Source organism: Carya illinoinensis, chromosome 2, assembly GCF_018687715.1.
Source record: "Carya illinoinensis cultivar Pawnee chromosome 2, C.illinoinensisPawnee_v1, whole genome shotgun sequence".
Taxonomy (NCBI): domain Eukaryota; kingdom Viridiplantae; phylum Streptophyta; class Magnoliopsida; order Fagales; family Juglandaceae; genus Carya; species Carya illinoinensis.
Window position 1 is genome coordinate 2410541 of NC_056753.1, and position 11905 is coordinate 2422445.

Here is an 11905-nt window from a genome sequence, read left to right on the forward strand (position 1 = left end):
CGTCCGGTCCACCTTTGTCCCATACTGATGCTCATAGTTTACTACCTGCCGTATGGCTGAGGTTTTATTCATAGATACCACTAGAGTAGGCATTAAAATGGCATAAATTAATCATATTTCTGTGACTTTGTCTGTTTGTGCCAAAACTTCTTTGTTAAAAAGCAAAAACCTTTAGTTTGTCAAATGGACGAATTTTGATAAAATAGCCTAATTTCCGTTTGTAGACATACCTTTCGATTGATATGGGGATCTTAGCATGAAGTATATTGCAGTTTAAGGTCCATACTCATGAGAATCATTTTGTTTTCATCCTTTTTTCCCATCAACAATTTCATCCATAACTTTTATTTTTTCATCGAATACATGTATGTGGCTAAAGGAAATATAATCATTTTGGGTTGATTAGGGAGTCCACTTATGAAACCATAATTTACTGTGGAGAATGACTCGATGAACATTGGAACTAATTCATCCAAATCAAAACAGATTTATGAAAGTAAATGAACGCTAATCTCCCATTGTGACTCACAAACACATTTTTTAAGTTAAGATCAAGAAAAACAGGCACCCCTCAAAAGGGATGAAAGGTGACCAGGCGAGGGATGAAGGAGACTGCAGGCAGACGATGCTTGAAACGAAATGAGGTTTCGGCAGTTTTCTCTGTCTATAAATCTCTTTTTGAGAAATTAGGAGATGCCCGGACTGTCGTCGAGTATCCACGAGACTAACGTTTGTAAAAGAATCCACTATATAATATATCAATATTATATACTTCTAGTGCTTGACCTTTTCCAAGAGCGATACAAAAGTAAAGGATGGCCTGCCAAAGTGGCTTGTCATCATGCACTCCTACTGATCAGAAAAAAGCTTCTTTTCACCGGAAAGAAAGTCAGAGATTATTGAAAACTTGCATTTTCCTGAAAACTTTGTTTGAAATTGCAGGAAAACAATCCATCCATGATTCCATAGGTCCATCCAACATGTGTGACATGACCGTATAAAGCCTGTTGCAGTACTGTAGCAAGCAATTATTTATATTTAAACTATAATTATGGGCATTTTGTTAAACAAGCTACAGTTAGTGGAAGTTTTATACACATCGGGTTGTTTTATCTCTATAGAACCAGGGGTTGAAATATCCAGTCCCCATAAATAAACAAATGAAACTTCTTCTTCATCTTATTATCCAGCTTTTATACAAGTCAGGTGGTTAGCATTTGATGACAAAAGTTTAGGTATAACGAGAAGAAAATACATCTTATATATAATATATGGGTTAAGAACAACAGAAAACAAATGAACTTGACAGACATGCTTCACAGATATATGAAATTATATATATCGGATTACATTAATTAATGACATTCTTTATTAGTGGACAACAAAAAATAACATAACCTAAAAACAGGTCTCTGAATATCTGATACACGGAGTTTCATGCTGCCGAGATTTTCTCATAATATTGCCATTTTATAAACACAATATTAGGTTAGAAACCCATGTGTGTCTCTGTTTGAGCAACCATGCAGAATTTAAAACTTTCTGGAAGTTAAATAATGCCAAGGTATGGTAAGGATCCGACATGTTTACAATCTATAGTGAGGTTTTGATCAGGAGAGTGAAGATCAGGCTAAATGACAACTTGTGCGAAGGTTCCTGTGGCTTGAAGGACAGTACTTGCCATATAGCATACACATTGGTTTTGGACTATATTGAGTTAGCTTGGATCCCTCAAAGTATTGTCATCATGTAATCACAATTTGCTTCTCTATGCGAGGGCATTTCAATCAAATTATGATTTTTTTATTTTTTTTTTTTAAGTCCAAAAGAGTCACAACATTATAAAATCAATGAAAGTACGTACCTATATAATAATGGTCGTCCATAAAATATAACATTATAAAATAAAATGGAATACTTAGTGTTAGGGGGTATCTTCGTCAGGGCCCATAGCCCATAATACTGCCCCGAGCCTATTACTTCATCAGGTTCCATGAGTCGTGGAAACGTCGGCCTAACCCCAGAAAGACCCTCTCTGATAGCCCGGGATGGATCCCAAACCCATGCAAATTGAGCGAGCTCCAAACCCGAGCAAATCGAAGGTAATTATCAACATTTAGATGAGACATTGTAGAAGGACGCTAGAAACTATGATTGGGGAAAAGGGGAAGAGACGACTCCAGGCAACTCTACCAGAAATCCACACCACATTAAATGATTTACACCAAGAAAACTACACCGCATTAAATGCAGCATGGCGGTGGAGACTTAGGGGGAAGGCATCCCTCTGTCCCAAAATATAGGGCATGACCCACGTGACCTCAAGGACCAAGTATAAAGGTTGCCCAAAACTGCGAGGTAAATGGAGGTTGAACTCAAGTCTATTATGAATTATACTTCATTGTTGTCTTCTTCTTCTTTAAAACATTTTCGATCGCTATAATAATTTTGGCATCGGAGGTTTCCCGAGGCACCACAGGGCTACCCCTCTCTCCCATCAGGATCCAACTCGAGCGAAGACCATGTCTGACTGAGCGACCTGACCCAATGGCGTACGAAACACGACGTTAACACTTGGTATTTATTTGTAATTATCTTTATAAACCTAGCACTTTTCTAAATTAAAACATTATTGTGTTACCTTTTTAATTATCCTAAATAGAATTAAAAGTATATACATATAGAATCTAGATAAACCTAAGCTAAACTTAAAAAAAAAAAAAAAAAAAAAAAAAAAAAAAAAAACATTATTTCCCCCTTGTGTAAATCAAGGAATGATTAATGCTATTTTATTGATTATCATCCAAATTGCAATGATCATCTCCTTATGTTTATGGATAAATAAAAGAAGTCCGTAAAGTGGTTCAATAGGATCGATCCTTCTAAATATTTTAGAATTAAGATGGCGATAGACATTATATGCGGGCTCTATAATATTTAATATCGAAAAACATAATATTTGTAGACGATATTATATATTATAAGCTTACATATTGTATATTTTTTTCTTTCATTATATATAATTTAAATATATATATATATTTAAAAAAAAAAAAGATAATTCTAGAAAAACTTAATCCAAGTAGATTGACAGCTATATATAATTTGAAATGAAATGTTGCTATATGTGTAGTTGAAAATATTTGAGTACTCAAATATTGGGCAAATCGCATATGGTGTTTCCAATACTATATTAGAGAATCTATTAATTCTGATATAATTGAGAATTGTGATACATCCATCGATCTCTTCTCATTTATCAAGAGTTAGTCAACTGTGTTTGTAGTAGAGTGAACTAAGATTACTCCAGTTATATTTAATACTTTTATCATTATTTTTGATTTTTTTAATTATTTTTTATTATTATTTAATATTTTATTATCATTTTTTATCACTTTTTACTATTATTTATAAATTATTTAAAATCACTTCAGTATACAAACTCAAACCTAAACCCACCAAAAACAAATGGCTGTTAGTCGGGGCGACTGTGTTTGGAAGGTGGTGAAGAAATGGGAAGAGGCTCACTTCATGGGTATGTATAAGATTTTGCGTTGGAAAGTGTAGAATCCCGCATGAATTGGGACCGCAAAAAGTGAACTTTCCAAAGACATTTGGACAAGAGAGTCAATGCCAATCATAAAAGGCAACTTCCCCTTCACTTCTGTTCCCCCAGCCCAACCTTTCTCTCCTTCTCATGAGTTTGATAGTCCAAAGACTAACCGATAATGGGTGCATCCGATGATCAGTAATGATATCAATGTCACTTCATCAAAAATTTTAAAATTTTGAATTTTTTATATCATTTTGAATTTCAAACCTCATAAATTGCATTTAATTTATTTAGAATTGTAAAAACAAAATTAAGCGATATTCTGTTTAGAATTGTAAAAGTAAAATTATTTAGATCTTCTTTATAGAATTAAGGTTTGATTTGAGATTAAAAAATTCTCATCTCAATCTCAAAATTCTCATCTCAATCTCAAAATTCTCATCTCATCATTATAATTTTTTCAAATCTTTATATAAAATATAATAAATAATTTAATTTTTTTAAATCTCAAAACAATAATAATATTAAAATAAAATATTTTAATATTTCATCTTAAAATTTAAAATTTTCATATCACTACCAAACCGAATTTAAAGAATATTTTTATCAAAATCATATCGAACTGGACCGGTTACACTCCTAACTAATATATATATATATATATGAATTCATTTATGACGTCTTATTACGTGACTCTCCATCTTTATTCTTTGATCAGCTTATGGTAATCCATACATGCATATATGAGTGTCGTCTCTCGAGCTAAGTTGGTACTAGGTATACACATATTCTGTCATTAGGCAGTTGGGACGTTTGGTTTCAGATCAAGCGATAGATCTCTTGGTTTCAGAAAAGCTACTCCCATCTTTTCCAGTTTAAAGAGAAAGGGAAGTTGCATGACAACCTCGGACGTACACTTGCTTCCACTTTAGTAGCTCCAACCAATGTACCAACCTTTCACTCATGCAGGAAAAAGGAACGATGCTCGCCCTTATATTATATATTCCTATAATATTTATGCCACGTACTTTCTTGCCTTTTATTTTATATCTTGGTATTTGGTAATTTATCAATATCAATATGAAATTATAATTGAATGAATGCCATTTACTATCGATCCAAAGCTTTTATATATACTAAAGGGCAATATGCAAGACATGTATAGCCAAATGATAGAAATAAAGAAAATAAATATGAACTTTACATACAAGTTAGCGTCTTATTTAAATATATAATTATAACAATGAGAAGTTTATATAAATTTAAAAATAAAAAAATAAACATAAATTTTATATACAAGTCAGTGTTCTATTTAAAAATATAATAATAATTTGTAAAAACCTTATGTTTTGTTTAGAAATAATGGAAACCACAACATTAATAATCAAGGAAAAGAAAATAGTAGTAACATAAAAAGAATATGATGCCCATATCATTCAAAGACATTCAAAGTAGATATTAGCTTTCCTGCCAACATTCCTATGTAGACTATTGCAAATCGATTATGTGTAGGGTTGTAAGTCGAACGGTCCAGACCGGAAAAACTGACCGGACCGGTCATTTTTGGACCGGACCGGACCGGACCGAATGAGTCCGGTCCGGTCCCGGTCCAATTTTTAAGGGACCGAAGGTATTCGGTCCGGTCCCGGTCCGAGGGTTTTTCACCTCGGACCGGACCGAATAGATTAAAAAAAAAATTATTATTTATATAATAGTTGTATATAATTAATTATATAATTATATATGGTATAAAAAAATATTAATAGTCTAATATAGATTGTAGTTATACTTATACTAATATAGTTATATAAATCACTATAACTAATACTTCAAGGCTTCAACAATAGTTATAGTGACCTATACTAATAGTTTACTATTAATACTAATATACTATCATATGATTTATATAGTTATACTAATTATTATAATTAATACTATGTATAGCTATAGAGTATATTTATCACTATAATTAATATAATTTAATTATTAATATACTTATATTTAATTAATATAATTATCACTATATTATAATTTATATAGTTATACTAATCATAATAAGTTAATAACTAAATCACTAGAAATATAACTATATATATTTAGTATGAATGTATTATTATATTCTTTAATATATAACTATAATATATAGTAGTAGTATATATTAATATATTATAAGAGTTATAGTATAAATATAATATATAAATTATAATATACTAAATCACTATAACAGTATAACTAATACTAATATATAGTTATACTAATAGTCTACTATTATATAGTTATACTAATAGTCTAATATTATATAGTTATACTAATCACTATAATTAAAACTAATATATAGCTATACAGTATACTTATATAGTTGTACTAATACTATTAGTATATTATATAGTCTAAGACTCTCAATTTTAATATAGTCTATATAGTTATAACTAATACTAATATTTATATTAATACTAATAATATAGAATACAGTTATACTAACTAACTGATTCAAGTTCAACATAACTAATATTACTAATATAATATAGTCAAATTGAATTACTAATAGTATAATACTAATACAATTATATAGTTATACTAATTATAAATTCATAATAACTAAATCAATGTAAGTCTATAACTATATTATATATATTTAGTATCAATGTATTACTATATTCTTTAATATATAACTATTAACTATAATACATAGTACTAGTACAACCGATCAAAAAAAATATATAGTACTAGTATATATATTAATGTATTAACATATTATAAAAGTTATAGTATCAATTATAATATATCATATATTTGTAAATTTATAATAGTATTAGTATAGTTAACTTAATATGTAATATGTTAGCATTAAATCACTATAACTACATAGAATATTAGTAATAAGAGTATTACTATTATTTAATATAATATTACATATATTATCACTATCATTACATATATTTATTAGTTATAGTATTAGTACTAGTATAGTTATTAGTACTAATAGACTAATAGTATTAGTTATTAATATTACATATAGTTACATATATTACTATTATTACTATTATTATTACATGATATAGTTACATATATAGTTATCACTATTACTAATAGTAGTAGTGTATTATTAATATATATAATAGTATACTATATGTATATATATTAAATATGTCACAATATAATTACATAAGTATTAAACAAAATGTCATTGAAAAAAAAAAAAAAAAAACTCATAGGGTAGACCGAACGGACCTACCGGACCGGACCGGACCGAATGGGACCGGACCGGACCGGACCATATGAAGTTCGGTCCGGTCCAGGGTTGGAAAACCCTGGACCGAATAGGTCCGGTCCGGTCCGTAAAACCTCTCCGGATCGGACCGGACCAAATTCACCCCTAATTATGTGGTCAAGAGTCTGAGAACTCAAGATTTCCATGTAGGCTATTCTCATGCAAATATAATAATGTTATCTTACCGGTTGGCATAAATTAATGTTTAAAATTTTATTATATTTTGTTTTTAATATTTTTATTATATAAAAATATAATATAATAAAAATATTTATTATATATGCAAATGCAAATATTAGAGGAAAAATACAAATGCAAATATTAGAGGATCAAACAAGATAATAGATTTTAGAATAAAAAAAAATGTATTAAAAGAAATTAATATAACGAGAAAGCAAATATTCACTGCTAAATCTTCTCGTAGCTCACTCCCCAGAATTATGTGGCAACAGAAAGTACTTTTAGCTGCGAGCATACTTATCGTGAGAATTACTAATATTTCTGATAGTAGGTTATCATGAGAAATATATATTTTTCGTAAGAAAAAATATTGATTTAATGCACTTTTCGTCCACAAAAAAAGTATTTTCTAAGTAAACTATTAGCTAGAAATAGTTGTTTCTGACGTTACTATTAGTAGGAAATACTCTTCCCTTAGGTACCAAAAAAGCTTTTCTAGGAAACTATTATCATTGGTAAAAAGTTTTTCCTGCATGTAAATCAAAGAAATTAATTATTTGCTACAAATATATTTTGGCAAAATATTTTATTACAAGAAACACAATTGTTAGAAAAAGTCATTAATTACACTCATTATGGTGGGTAATTCTTTTTTGCCATTTACATAGATGGTTAGTAAAAGTATTTTTCCTACATGCATGCTAAAGAAGCTAGAAAAAAGTTTTTCTTACACTCATTATGGTGGGAAATATTTTTTTACCATATACATACATTGTTAGTAAAAGTATTTTTTCTTACATGGTAAAGAAGCTAGAAAAAAGTATTTCTAAAAACACCCAATGTTGCAAGAATAGTTATCAAGCATGTATAAATAGTCTTAGAAAAAAAAGTATTTGTTGCAAATTATTTGATCAGTAATATTCATTTTTTTCTTCCGTGTAATTAAATTATGTGTCATTTTCTTCTACTTTATTACAGTTGTTTACCAGTGGGTAAAATGCTTAGCTAAGCATAAATCAATTTGACCCACTAATCAAATTGATGTCTTCATGGTCTACGACAAACTAACACTACAACATTTATGTATTTTTGCGGCGTTTTTCATCGCAGCTAATCAAGGAAATTTCACCGTTAATAACAATTGGTGTTCGCTGTGTTTCGCTGCTAGATGGCCGGTAGTACTCCGTCTCAAAAGAGTTTAAACGGCACACGCATTAAGCATCGCAAATGAGAAGTTATTCGTGTCAATTTTGTACGCCGTAAGAAATCATCGATCATAGACGCAAAAACTCATATCAACTGTCGTAAATTGCACCAATGACGTCGTGCCCTCTACGTCACCAATGAGAGGATAATCCTCGTACTATTTGCATTCCATTCTATTAGATGCAATAGTAATTTACGGCGACGGTGCTTTTACCTATAATATTTTTTGCAACCCAATTTGTCCACTACTGTACTTTTCTATCACAAACAAATTTGCACTGAATCTAATCTTTGTCACAATAGTTCATAAATTCGCAGCCAAAGGGGATAGGGAGGTCGCAAATATCAATAAACTTGTTTACGTCCATAATATTTTTAGTGCAACTGTGTTTTTCGCCATGAATGTTTTTGCACTGATTTAATACTGATCACAAATGCTTTCTGGGTTGCAAATATAAAATAAATTCGCAGCAAAAGAGGATAACAAGGTCGCAAATATCTATAAACCTTTTTACGTCCATAATACTTTTATTGCAACTATGTTTTTCCGCCGTGAATGATCTTGCACTGATCTCTCTTCATCCACTACTAGTGATTTACCAATCACTCTATTACATATGATAGAAGGAAGGAAACATCATCTATACCCAAATTAGCAACTTCTTACTATTCAGGCACATATGAGGCAATAGTTTTTGGACATTTAATACAAGGCAACTATAATATGTATAAATATGCAAACAGTGTACCCTAGCAGACAACATTTGAGTACTTTCTGTCATGGAACCATCAGTATCCCTTTGCCCCAGAACCAGATGTTTGCCATCTATCATAGTTTCACCCATCAGCTCTCATCTTGCCCTGTCCAATTTTTCCTGCATCCAAACAGGTATGTCAATAGAGTTAAATAATTCAAGTAATATCAATTTACAACAAACTACATCCATGGGTTAAATTCCTTTTTAACTAAACATGTACCTGAGATGAATAGATTTTATTTGGGGAACCTAAACCATCACAGGTGAGTTTACCCTGCTCATACCACTTAAGAAAGAATTGTAAAACCTGGTCGTTTTATGGTAACCCCCAAACTGCATCCTTAGTCCATATATCATTGAATTCTTTAAAAATAATCCTATAACAACATATTTTTAATGTCTACCATCTAAATTGGTAATGTTTCCCAGGGGCACAAACAGAATGTATTGACAGGGAGTGTCCCTTTAAAACATGTAGGGGTAATGACAGTACCAATGCACTGCTACTATGAATGATTTTCCTAACAGCTTACTTGGTGATCCAAGATTGAAAGAGATATTTAATTCCATGTAAGCATTGTGTGGCAGTGGGTGATTTTGTTGAGAGGGTAGCAGGTAAAGTTTCTTCAGGTCATTTTCTAACAATGCAGTTGTGAGTAATTTCACAAAATTACTCTCAAATCAACTAACTACACACATCAATCTGGTTCAGGTCGCAACCTTATATCATGCAGATGTATCTCTTATTGGGAGAATATTTAAGTTAAAATATTGAAGATGCTTTCTGGGTTGTAACATTCTGCATTACAGACAAATACTAGCATAATTAATAAGTAAGAAACTCGAGTACTGCAGCTCGGTGTTAATTGAACAGAGAATTGACATGCACGGTCGGACTCAATGTGCAACAAGCCACATGTGAATATAGAAATTGACCATGCAGTGTTTTCCAAAAGTTTGAAACGTTTGATGCCATTCATGGTGGATTGAGGGTGTTTTTTTTTTTTAATATTACTATTATTAGAACCTATAATGTCAAACATCATGTGTTAAAACAAAGCAACTACCAATACAAGAAATTTTAAGTTCAAATAATTATTATTATTTACCAATATAAATTATTATTATTGTTTTTATTTGTTAAAGTAGCCATATTAAAGAATCATGGCCACTAATTGGTATCTATGCAGCAGATTAATTGGCTGCAGCACAAGTATGACATCATCATTAGCACACATATGTGGTGCTGATGATTCCAGACATGAATAGTCATGTATGAAGACTGCTAAATTTGTCATTGCCTAAATCACTACAAATAAAAAACTTTGCATTACTATATATAATTCAGATAAAGTGAAATTCTAATTTTCTGACTTTCTAATTTGAATTGAATTAGCTTACATCGACCATTCCATGACTTATAACCCCCTTCCCCCAAGAAAAAAAAAAAAAAAAAAGAAGAAGAAGAAAAAAAAAAACAAACAAGAGATCTATCAGGATCGTTATCATGAGCATTATAGATGGAGATGTGCAGTAATGGAGGTAAAAAAACACTTTTTGAGATCGATGGACATGGTCACTTATTTTACAAGTGTTGTAGTTTAGTAAAATGCTCAATAATTTCAACTAAAACAAAATTAAACAGAGCAAAATGAGGAAATAAATAAATCTGCTTCACCCATGGGAAGTGTACAAATAAATACCACGGAATCTGAAAATATTCATCTAATTAATGGAAATAACGAAACCAAACATACCACAATAAACTACAAGAAACACGTCAAATATTTGAACAAGGGCAAGAGGTACAGAGAGGGGTGAAAATCACCGACTTAATGCATCCCAGAAAACATCTCGAAGAGTATATAAAATGCATTTTCTATAGATGCGTGGCTGCAATTTATATATATACCTTATTGTTGCGGCAGCGGGATTATGGATCGTAGAAATTCTTAGCCAGAGTTAAAGGTGAATCTCCCAATTTCCCAATGTTGTTTGATCTGTGCTGCAAATAGAGAGATGGAGAGAGGCCGAGAGGGTCAAACCATTACGGAGAGAGAGAGAGAGAGAGAGAGAGAGAGAGAGAGAGAGAGAGAGAGAGAGAGCGACAAATACCTGCTGGGTGAGGCAGTGACGCAGCGGCTTGGGAAGAGGCGGCGTCGGGGGCTTTGTGTTTTTCAGCTGCAGATGTGTAGGGCATCGGGCTCGGAGAGAGGGAAAATAGGGGATTAAATAATTCCCATGTTTTTAAGGTGAGAACATCCGCTGCAACAGATAACGTTGAAGGAAATATTTGTTGCGTCGCATTAATGTCTCGGTAATAAGCTCAAGACCTGCCTTAAAAATTTAAAATGCATTTCGCGGTCAATTTTCCAGCGGCGAAATTATTGTCGCCGCAAAATATCACCTATAGCGTCATTATATTGATCGCCGTAAGACACTAGACTGCACATGATTCTTGCGTCAAAGGCATAGAACGCCGGAAAAAAATCAGCCGCAAAAACCGTGATATGTTGTAGTGTAATTTCCATGTTCCTACTTTGGTCAAATGTACAAATAATTATAATCATTATTCATCTTTTCAGACCTGTATATATACCAAATATTATACCATGAAACACTTTTATAAGAAACTGCTCAAACATATACAGCCTACATGTAATCACCTCACTAAAGTCCAAACCAAGTCTATTTCAACCAACATACATATATTGATATTAATGGCGTCATTATAGTCACCAACATGTATATATATCCATAAAGTTCATCTTCCAAGTTGTAGAACATTTACAGGGACAAGAAGAGTTCCCATATAGTTAATTAAAACAACTTGTAAGCAAATACATCTAGTTCAGTAAATCCTAAACACCTTACTGGATGGAACATTCTTGCAATAAAATGGGTTTGCATGCATGAAGATTTGGTTCATCTATATAG

General features: G+C 31.4%; 1 long non-coding RNA gene across 1 annotated transcript; it reads right to left on the reverse strand.

Moving 5' to 3' along the window:
• Window positions 1-8831: 8831 nt before the first annotated feature.
• Window positions 8832-10973, reverse strand: LOC122295748. Its single transcript, XR_006238242.1, has 2 exons — window positions 10881-10973; window positions 8832-9085 (listed from the first exon to the last, which is right to left on the reverse strand). It is a non-coding gene; the product is annotated as an uncharacterized LOC122295748 (long non-coding RNA).
• Between the last annotated feature and the right edge of the window lie 932 nt (window positions 10974-11905).